Raw genomic sequence first — 11,073 nt, forward strand, 5'->3', positions numbered from 1 at the left:
TTTTTTTCTTGTTTTTTTTTGTGGTCGTTGTTTTGTTTTGGCGGGTGCTTTTTGGAAGTCTTAAAGGGGCAGGGCGGGCCACTTAATCCAGAGGTAGGGAATCCGGGATCTCTGGGCACCCTAACCCCTGGGCTGCAGGGAGCAGGGAGGCCCCTTACGGAGATAAATAGCCTACCAGCAGCTCCTGCTCCAACGCGACTCCACCATTTTGGAGTAGCTGCCCGAGCCAGGCCACGCCCACAGCAACAGCGGAGATTAACTCCATAGCAGCCGGGCAGGAAGCAGAAACCCTGTCTGCGCGCAGCTGCGCAGCACAAGCCACTAGAGGCCGCTGTTCTCCCAGGAGAGGAGGGCCACAAACCAACAAGAAAGGAAGTCCTTCCAGCCGTCACTCGTCCCAGTTCTGCAGACTATTTCTATCACCATGAAAAGGCAAAGCTACAGGCAGACAAAGATCACAGAGACAACACCAGAGAAGGAGACAGACCTAACCAGTCTTCCTGACAAAGAATTCAAAATAAGAATCATAAACATGCTGACAGAGATGCAGAGAAATACGCAAGAAAAATGGGATGAAGTCCGGAAAGAGATCACAGATGCCAGAAAGGAGATCGCAGAAATGAAACAAACTCTGGAAGGGTTTATAAGCAGAATGGATAGAATGCAAGAGGCCATTGATGGAATTGAAATCAGAGAACAGGAACGCACAGAAGCTGACAGAGAGAGAGACAAAAGGATCTCCAGGAATGAAACAATATTAAGAGAACTGTGTGACCAATCCAAAAGGAACAATATCCGTATTATAGGGGTCCCAGAAGAAGAAGAGAGAGGAAAAGAGATGGAAAGTATCTTAGAAGAAATAATTGCTGAAAACTTCCCCACACTGGGGGAGGAAGTAATCGAACAGACCACGGAAATACACAGAACCCCCAACAGAAAGGATCCAAGAAGGGCAACACCAAGACACATAATAATTAAAATGGCAAAGATCAAGGACAAGGAAAGAGTGTTAAAGGCAGCTAGAGAGAAAAAGGTCACCTATAAAGGGAAACCCATCAGGCTAACGTCAGATTTCTCAACAGAAACCCTACAGGCCAGAAGAGAATGGCATGATATATTTAATACAATGAAACAGAAGGGCCTTTAACCAAGGATACTGTATCCAGCACAACTATCATTCAAATATGACGGTGGGATTAAACAATTCCCAGACAAACAAAAGCTGAGGGAATTTGCTTACCACAAACCACCTCTACAGAACATCTTACAGGGACTGCTCTAGATGGGAGCACTCCTAGAAAGAGCACAGCACAAAACACCCAACATATGAAGAATCGAGGAGGAGGAACAAGAAGGGAGAGAAGAAAAGAATCTCCAGACAGTGTATATAACAGCTCAATAAGCGAGCTAAGTTAGGCAGTAAGATACTAAAGAGGCTAACCTTGAACCTTTGGTAACCACGAATTTAAAGCCTGCAATGGCAATAAGTACATATCTTTCAATAGTCACCCTAAATGTTAATGGGTTGAATGCACCAATCAAAAGACACAGAGTAACAGAATGGATAAAAAAGCAAGACCCATCTATATGCTGCTTACAAGAAACTCACCTCAAACCCAAAGACATGTACAGACTAAAAGTCAAGGGATGGAAAAACATATTTCAAGCAAACAACAGTGAGAAGAAAGCAGGGGTTGCAGTACTAATATCAGACAAAATAGTCTTCAAAACAAAGAAAGTAACAAGAGATAAAGAAGGACACTACATAATGATAAAGGGCTCAGTCAAACAAGAGGATATAACCATTCTAAATATATATGCACCCAACACAGGAGCACCAGCATATGTGAAACAAATACTAACAGAACTAAAGGGGGATATAGACTGCAATGCATTCATTCTAGGAGACTTCAACACACCACTCACCCCAAAGGATAGATCCACTGGGCAGAAAATAAGTAAGGACACGGAAGCACTGAACAACACAGTAGAGCAGATGGACCTAATAGACATCTATAGAACTCTACATCCAAAAGCAGCGGGATATACATTCTTCTCAAGTGCACATGGAACATTTTCCAGAATAGACCACATACTAGGCCACAAAAAGAGCCTCAGAAAATTCCAAAAGATTGAAATCCTACCAACCAACTTTTCAGACCACAAAGGCATAAAACTAGAAATAAACTGTACAAAGAAAGCAAAGAGGCTCACGAACACATGGAGGCTTAACAACACGCTCCTAAATAATCAATGGATCAATGACCAAATCAAAATGGAGATCCAGCAATATATGGAAACAAATGACAACAACAACACTAAGCACCAACTTCTGTGGGACACAGCAAAAGCAGTCTTAAGAGGAAAGTATATGGCAATCCAAGCATATTTAAAAAAGGAAGAGCAATCCCAAATGAATGGTCTAATGTCACAATTATCGAAATTGGAAAAAGAAGAACAGATGAGGCCTAAGGTCAGCAGAAGGAGGGACATAATAAAGATCAGAGAAGAAATAAATAAAATTGAGAAAAATAAAACAATAGCAAAAATCAATGAAACCAAGAGCTGGTTCTTCGAGAAAATAAACAAAATAGATAAGCCTCTAGCCAGACTTATTAAGAAGAAAAGAGAGTCAACACAAATCAACAGTATCAGAAACGAGAAAGGAAAAATCACGACGGACCCCACGGAAATGCAAAGAATTATTGGAGAATACTATGAAAACCTATATGCTAACAAGCTGGGAAACCTAGGAGAAATGGACAACTTCCTAGAAAAATATAACCTTCCAAGATTGACCCAGGAAGAAACAGAAAATCTAAACAGACCAATTACCAGCAACGAAATTGAAGAGGTAATCAAAAAACTACCAAAGAACAAAACCCCCGGGCCAGATGGATTTACCTCGGAATTTTATCAGACATACAGGGAAGACATAATACCCATTCTCCTTAAAGTTTTCCAAAAAATAGAGGAGGAGGGGATACTCCCAAACTCATTCTATGAAGCTAACATCACCCTAACACCAAAACCAGGCAAAGACCCCACCAAAAAAGAAAACTACAGACCAATATCCCTGATGAACGTAGATGCAAAAATACTCAACAAAATATTAGCAAACCGAATTCAAAAATACATCAAAAGGATCATACACCATGACCAAGTGGGATTCATCCCAGGGATGCAAGGATGGTACAACATTCGAAAGTCCATCAACATCATCCACCACATCAACAAAAAGAAAGACAAAAACCACATGATCATCTCCATAGATGCTGAAAAAGCATTTGACAAAGTTCAACATCCATTCATGTTAAAAACTCTCAGCAAAATGGGAATAGAGGGCAAGTACCTCAACATAATAAAGGCCATCTATGATAAACCCACAGCCAACATTATACTGAACAGCGAGAAGCTGAAAGCATTTCCTCTGAGATCGGGAACTAGACAGGGATGCCCACTCTCTCCACTGTTATTTAACATAGTACTGGAGGTCCTAGCCACGGCAATCAGACAAAATAAAGAAATACAAGGAATCCAGATTGGTAAAGAAGAAGTTAAACTGTCACTATTTGCAGATGACATGATACTGTACATAAAAAACCCTAAAGACTCCACCCCAAAACTACTAGAACTGATATCGGAATACAGCAAAGTTGCAGGATACAAAATCAACACACAGAAATCTGTGGCTTTCCTATATACTAACAATGAACCAACAGAGAGAGAAATCAGGAAAACAACTCCATTCACAATTGCATCAAAAAAAATAAAATACCTAGGAATAAACCTAACCAAAGAAGTGAAAGACTTATACTCTGAAAACTACAAGTCACTCTTAAGAGAAATTAAAGGGGACACTAACAGATGGAAACTCATCCCATGCTCGTGGCTAGGAAGAATTAATATCGTTAAAATGGCCATCCTGCCCAAAGCAATATACAGATTTGATGCAATCCCTATGAAACTACCAGCAACATTCTTCAATGAACTGGAACAAATAATTCAAAAATTCATATGGAAACACCAAAGACCCCGAATAGCCAAAGCAATCCTGAGAAAGAAGAATAAAGTAGGGGGGATCTCACTCCCCAACTTCAAGCTCTACTATAAAGCCATAGTAATCAAGACAATTTGGTACTGGCACAAGAGCAGAGCCACAGACCAATGGAACAGACTAGAGAATCCAGACATTAACCCAGACATATATGGTCAATTAATATTTGATAAAGGAGCCATGGACATACAATGGCGAAATGACAGTCTCTTCAACAGGTGGTGCTGGCAAAACTGGACAGCTACATGTAGGAGAATGAAACTGGACCATTGTCTAACCCCATATACAAAAGTAAACTCAAAATGGATCAAAGACCTGAATGTAAGTCATGAAACCATTAAACTCCTGGAAGAAAACATAGGCGAAAACCTCTTAGACATAAACATGAGTGACCTCTTCTTGAACATATCTCCCCGGGCAAGGAAAACAACAGCAAAAATGAACAAGTGGGACTATATTAAGCTGAAAAGCTTCTGTACAGCAAAAGACACCATCAATAGAACAAGAAGGATCCCTACAGTATGGGAGAATATATTTGAAAATGACACATCCGATAAAGGCTTGACGTCCAGAATATATAAGGAGCTCTCACGCCTCAACAAACAAAAAACAAATAACCCAATTAAAAAATGGGCAGAGGAACTGAACAGACAGTTCTCCAAAAAAGAAATACAGATGGCCAACAGACACATGAAAAGATGCTCCACATCGCTAATTATCAGAGAAATGCAAATTAAAACTACAATGAGGTATCACCTCACACCAGTAAGGATGGCTGCCATCCAAAAGACAAACAACAACAAATGTTGGCGAGGCTGTGGAGAAAGGGGAACCCTCCTACACTGCTGGTGGGAATGTAAGTTAGTTCAACCATTGTGGAAAGCAGTATGGAGGTACATCAAAATGCTCAAAACAGACTTACCATTTGACCCAGGAATTGCACTCCTAGGAATTTACCCTAAGAATGCAGCAATCAAGTTTGAGAAAGACAGATGCACCCCTATGTTTATTGCAGCACTATTTACAATAGCCAAGAATTGGAAGCAACCTAAATGTCCATCAATAGATGAATGGATAAAGAAGATGTGGTACATATACACAATGGAATACTACTCAGCTATAAGAAAAGGGCAAATCCAATCATTTGCAGCAACATGGATGGAGCTGGAGGGTATTATGCTCAGTGAAACAAGCCAAGCGGAGAAAGAGAAATACCAAATGATTTCACTTATCTGTGGAATATAAGAACAAAGGAAAAACTGAAGGAACAAAACAGCAGCAGAATCACCGAACTCAAGAATGGACTAACAGGTACCAAAGGGAAAGGGACTGGGGAGGATGGGTGGGTAGGGAGGGATAAGGGGGGGAGAAGTAGGGGGGTATTAAGATTAACATGCATGGGGGGTAGGAGAAAAGGGAGGGCTGTACAACACAGAGAAGGCAAGTAGTGATTCTACAACATTTTGCTATGCTGATGGACAGTGACTGTAAAGGGGTTTATAGGGGAGACCTGGTATAGGGGAGAGTTATTCGTCATGTAAGTGTAGATTAGTGATAGCAAAAAAAAAAAAAAAAAAAAAAAAGGGCAGTTCCTGTGTGGTAACCTCCAACGAGTTCTTCACAAGGGTATAAAGGGCATATAAAAGTGTAGGCAAAGGGTCTGTTTGTGTTTATACAGAGGATCAAAGCCTAATTGGGCTACCCCGAAAATGAACTAAGATATGATATGAAAAAGAACTTCCAACATCTGCACCCTCTGGAAGACTCATGCCAGAAGATGATCATCAAAAAACCCCAACAAAGATCCACGCGCTGCTACAGCTGTGGATGCACTCGTCCCACCGGTTCCTGGACCTGCCATGGGAATGAGGACGGAGATATCTAAGCTGGCCTGTGCATACAGTAAAACAACAAAATTGGACTGGATCTATACTGTTGGAACTCAACCAAGAATTTGGAGAAGTGCAAATTGTAGCGCTCCAAAGTCTTACAACTACAAACTATTTATTGTTAAAAGAACATATGGCATGTGAACAGTCCCCAGGAATGGGTTGTTTTAATTTGTCTGATTTCTCTCAGACTGTTCAAGTTCATTTGGACAATATCCACCATATCATAGATAAGTTTTCACAAATGCCTAAGGTGCCTAACTGGTTTTCTTGGTTTCACTGCAGATGGCTGGTAATTACAGATATGCTTTGGTTATGTAACTATACTCCTATTATGTTAATGTGTGTGTGCAATTTAAGTAGTAGCTTAAAACCTATACATGCTGAAGTTACTCTACAAGAAGATATATCAAAGAAATAATCAATCTTCCCATGTTTTCTTCCGCCTGCTACTTCTATAGCTTTTCTTCTTCCTTCCTAATTACAACCCTTAAATAGAATTCGTGCCTCATATCAAATTTACCGAGTATCATAATTCTTCCAAGTGGTAAAGATACCTCAAGACAAATGCTGGGCATAGAAGCCACAGGGCATAAATATGCAAAGAAGTAAAAAGCTAACTTTTTCAAACAATAAGGCTTCTCTCTCACTTACCAACTTCACATTTCCCTGTATGGCCCCGGAAGATGACTGGTTAGCCAGAGACGGGTAAGATTCCTCAAGGGAGGAACAACCTAAGACAGGCACAGTCGCAGGGGGGCCATCAGGTGAGAAATTGGGGATCAACAGAGGTGAGGCTTAGAACCTCACCCCCCCGTTCTGAGAGAAATCTTCTGCATACGTGGATGTTTTATTGCCCTGGTCTAGCTTGGATTAACACATAGTCTACAGGCACACACCTGATCATCTACATGTGCTCTCTTACAACACTAAACTATGTTTTCTACCTTTATCTTGTATCTACCTACCACTTCAGCATTTTATTAAAAATAATAATAATAAAGAGAGAAATGTGGTATCCACATATAAATCAAGTATAAAAACCAAATCAGTATTCATATTTGAACTGACTGTTTATAGTTCATAATGTATGAGCAAAACCGAAAGTTTCTGTGATGACTGCCCTTGTACTGTTCACTATGTAACTTATTCATTATGTAAGAATTTTTTCTACATGTAAAAACTTGTTTGTTATGCCTCAGAAGATTGGAGACTGACAAAAATTAGGCTTGGGGTGGAATAATGATTGTGCATTGAGCATTGACTCCCCTATACAGAATTTTATTGTCGTTAACAACCATTTGATCAATAAATATGAGAGATGCCCTCACAAAAAAAAAAAAAAAAAAAAAAAAAAAAGGACAGACTTCCAATGGTAAAATAAATTAGTAACCGGGATGTAATGTATAGCATAAGGAATATAGTCAAGATATTGTAACAGCCTGGTAGGGTGATAGCTGGAACCTAGAATTATGTATATAAATGTTCTACCACTGTGTTGTACACTTGAAACTCATGTAATGTAATACTGTGTGTCAACTACCCTTCAATAAAAAATAATTATTAAAAAAAAAAAAAAAAAAAAAAAAAAAGCAGCCATAGATAGTATGCAAATGAATGGAATGGACATGTTCCAATAAAACATTATTTGCAAGAACCAGTGGTGGATGGAATTTACATTTAGGCCTTAGTTTTGTGACTCTTGCTCTGAATGTGGTCCTTACTCCTAAATGACTCCTAAGTGGCTTTTGCAGTGGGAAAAGCCTGTGGTTTGAAGAGATATTAACAAGGTCCTTCACTTTGACTGGGCCCAGACTCCCAAGGCCACAGACTGCTTGGCTTCTAGAATCTCTGTTGAACTTTCAGCCTTATCACTGCTAAACTGGATGCCTGCCACTTGTCTACATGTGTTCAGTCAGTCCCTCAGCCAAGAATACATGGGGGACATCTTCTACTCAGATCCCAGCTCAGTGTATTCCTGACCTGAGGGTACTAACCACTTCAGCTGACCTGATCTTTGTCAAGTAAACTCAAAAAGACAATCATGTTGAGGTTAGTCTAGCTCATTGTGTTGCTGGGCTAGCACTACTTGTGGAGTCATTTACTGCCATTTCCCTTACCTATAGGAACACAGTTGTGAGCTGCTTGTTACCAAAAGTTTCCTCACATAGCTGATTCTGTTTTATGATTATTTAAGGCAGAAGACATGGCTCATACAAGTTGCTTTGGCAGAGCTGGAAGCAAATTCCTCTTCTTATTTTTAATACTGTTTGATATTTTTTGTTTGTATGTGTGCATGTCTGTATGAGTGCTTGCATGCTAATATCAGGAAGCTGTAGTCTTTTTCTCCTCCTTCTTGAATTAAATCTTCTAAATATTCTAGCTTGCTTATATATTTTGTATATCATATTTTTTTTCCAATTCCTTGTATTTATTTTCTTACTTTGGTTATAATATGTTTGATTTTAATTGATATGCCTATTTGGAGTTCTTTCTTTAATTTAGTCTTCTTAATATCTTAAAACAACAATGAAATATTCTTCCTATTTTGTTCAGCACATGTGAATTAAAGGAGTTTCACAAAACTAGTACTCTAACAATTTTCCAAAAATCATAGAGCTATATTTAACATTAAAATTTTCTTTCAGAGTAATATTAGAAATTCTTAGTGAGAGATTAAGGCGGATTTTATTTTCTGGAACATATTCATTTAATGATAGAGGAAATTTTCATTGATATTAAAGAGAGCAAGAAACTCCAAGCAGGTTCACAGATCAAGCTATGAAGTATTAAATGAAGGTTAACCTGACTGAACTAGTTAGGCCTTTGAGAAAAAATGTTAAGGAACAAATCTATCATTTTCTTTTGATTTTTCAAAGTCAGTGTGCTCTTACTTGTGAAAGAAATGCAATTTTTTTGATTGTGTCACTGAAAGCTTGTTTCACTTGCTTATTCCTCAAAGTATAAATGAAGGGGTTCAACAAAGGGGCAACAGATGTAGTGAGCAGGGATACCCCTTTGTTGATGTCTATCTCTTCTTTGGCTGAAGGCTTGATGTAGATGAAAATACAGCTTCCATAGGTGATGGAAACAACAATCATGTGAGATGAGCAGGTAGAAAAAGCTTTCTTTCTTTGTGACTCAGAAGGGAATCTTAGAATTGTCCTGATGATGTATATGTATGAAAGAACAACGCCTATCAGTGTAATGATGAATGTCAGTACTGCACAGATTATAACGACCTGTTCTATGAACCATGTATTTGAGCATGAAATCTTAAAAAGAGGAGACGCATCACGGCCAAAATGGTCAATGATATTAGAGTCACAGAATTCCAGCTGGAGACCCATACCTAGCGGTGTGATGATGATCATCAACCCAGAGACCCAGCAGCAGAGGACAAGGATGGTACAGATTCTGCTGTTCATGATGCTCATGTAATGCAGGGGCTTACAGATGGCCGCATAGCGGTCATAGGACATGGCTGCCAGGAGAAAAAATTCTGTGGCCCCAAAAATTTAAAAAAAAAATATTTGACTCAGACAAGCATTGTAAGTAATGGTATTGTCCCCAGTTGACATGCTGTACAGGAATCTAGGAATACAGACTGTTGTGAATGAGATTTCTAAGGTGGAGAAATTTCGAAGAAAAAAATACATAGGTGTTTTCAGATGAGAATCCAAGAGTGTAAGAATGATAATGGTCAGATTTCCAGTAATGCTCAGCATGTAGGTGAGAAAGAGGAAGATAAAGATCAGAACTTGCACCTGTGGGTCCTCTGTAGGTCCCAACGAGATGAATGTTGTTATTGCTGAGTGATTTCTCATTATTGCCTTGATGTTTCAGGTAATCGGCACGTAAAAAGTCGAAAGGGAAGTATCTGAAGAGAAAAAGGGAAACGATGACTCAAAACTTTTTGAAACAGAAAATGGAAAAACATGATTAATAGAATCACAAGCTGGTACTTAGAAAGGATGAATAACATGAATAAAAGTGCTGTATAATTGATCTGAAAAAGAAGAGGAAAGATGGAGTTTATCAGGAAAGAAAATTATGACATAATTTCAGATAATACAGACATTAAAAAGATGAACATGAAATATTTTGAAAAGCTCTGCAAAGTGGATTTGGAAACTTAGGCAAAATGAACTGATTCTTTGACAGATACAATCTTCCAGGGTTAATTCAAGATGAGGTATCTAATCTATGTAGCCCTATACATTGTAAAGTGAAAAAATACATACTTAAATCATCCTACAAAGAGAACTCCAGGACCATATACCTAAATTGTAGTTTTCTACAAAACATTTAAAAACAAATCAAAACACCGATTCTACACAAATTCTTTCATAAAACTGATTCTTGAAGACAAAAGCTATAGCTATCTGAGTTTCCAATATACATATAGACATAGTATAAGTGATAACCACAATAAAAAAAGAAAGGTAAAGGCTTCTCTGTAGTGGTAAATTTTCTATATTCTACCTCCAGATGTAAAATATTGATTCTAAATTTTCAGTGTTGTCTATTATAATTCATAGAATACACACATACTTTTAAGAAAATAGTAAAAAGCATACTATATTAATTAAAAAGGAGCCCTGAAACTGTTCAGTTGAGAAACGAGTAGGAAACAAAAGAAAGAATTGGAATTTCCATTCCAGATGCTTCTACCCTCCTTCAGGTTCCCTCCATCTCACACTGGAGGTGAAACATTCATGCTCGAACTGGAATTCCTCTCTCCTGTTTTCATCACTTTAGTCCATCAAGTAACAAAATGATAGAAGTTCAACCGTAAATAATTACATTTCACACAAATGATCATAACATACCAAACTAATTAAAGCATAGAGATTATAAGAATGGGCTAAAAAAAATTTTCCCACCTAGATGCTGTATGCAAGCCTCCCACTTCAAATATAATGACATAGAATGGTAAAAAGTAAAAAAACAGAAAAATAAGTACCATGCACACCACAGTCAAGAGAATGCTCGAGTGACTATGTTACTATTGCCACCAAAGAAAAGTAACAAGCTTCCAGAAGGAAATGACATACTGATAACCGAGATGATTCTCTAAGCAAACATAAAGATCCTAATTTGTTATGTTTCTAGGAGTGCATCAAA

At 38.4% G+C, this 11,073-nt stretch overlaps 1 pseudogene; it reads right to left on the reverse strand.

The window, feature by feature from the left end:
- Positions 1 to 8,825: 8,825 nt before the first annotated feature.
- Positions 8,826 to 9,773, reverse strand: LOC130679329 (olfactory receptor 6C2-like; annotated as a pseudogene).
- Positions 9,774 to 11,073: the final 1,300 nt, after the last annotated feature.

This window comes from Manis pentadactyla, chromosome 10 (assembly GCF_030020395.1).
Source record: "Manis pentadactyla isolate mManPen7 chromosome 10, mManPen7.hap1, whole genome shotgun sequence".
In the NCBI taxonomy this organism is placed as follows: domain Eukaryota; kingdom Metazoa; phylum Chordata; class Mammalia; order Pholidota; family Manidae; genus Manis; species Manis pentadactyla.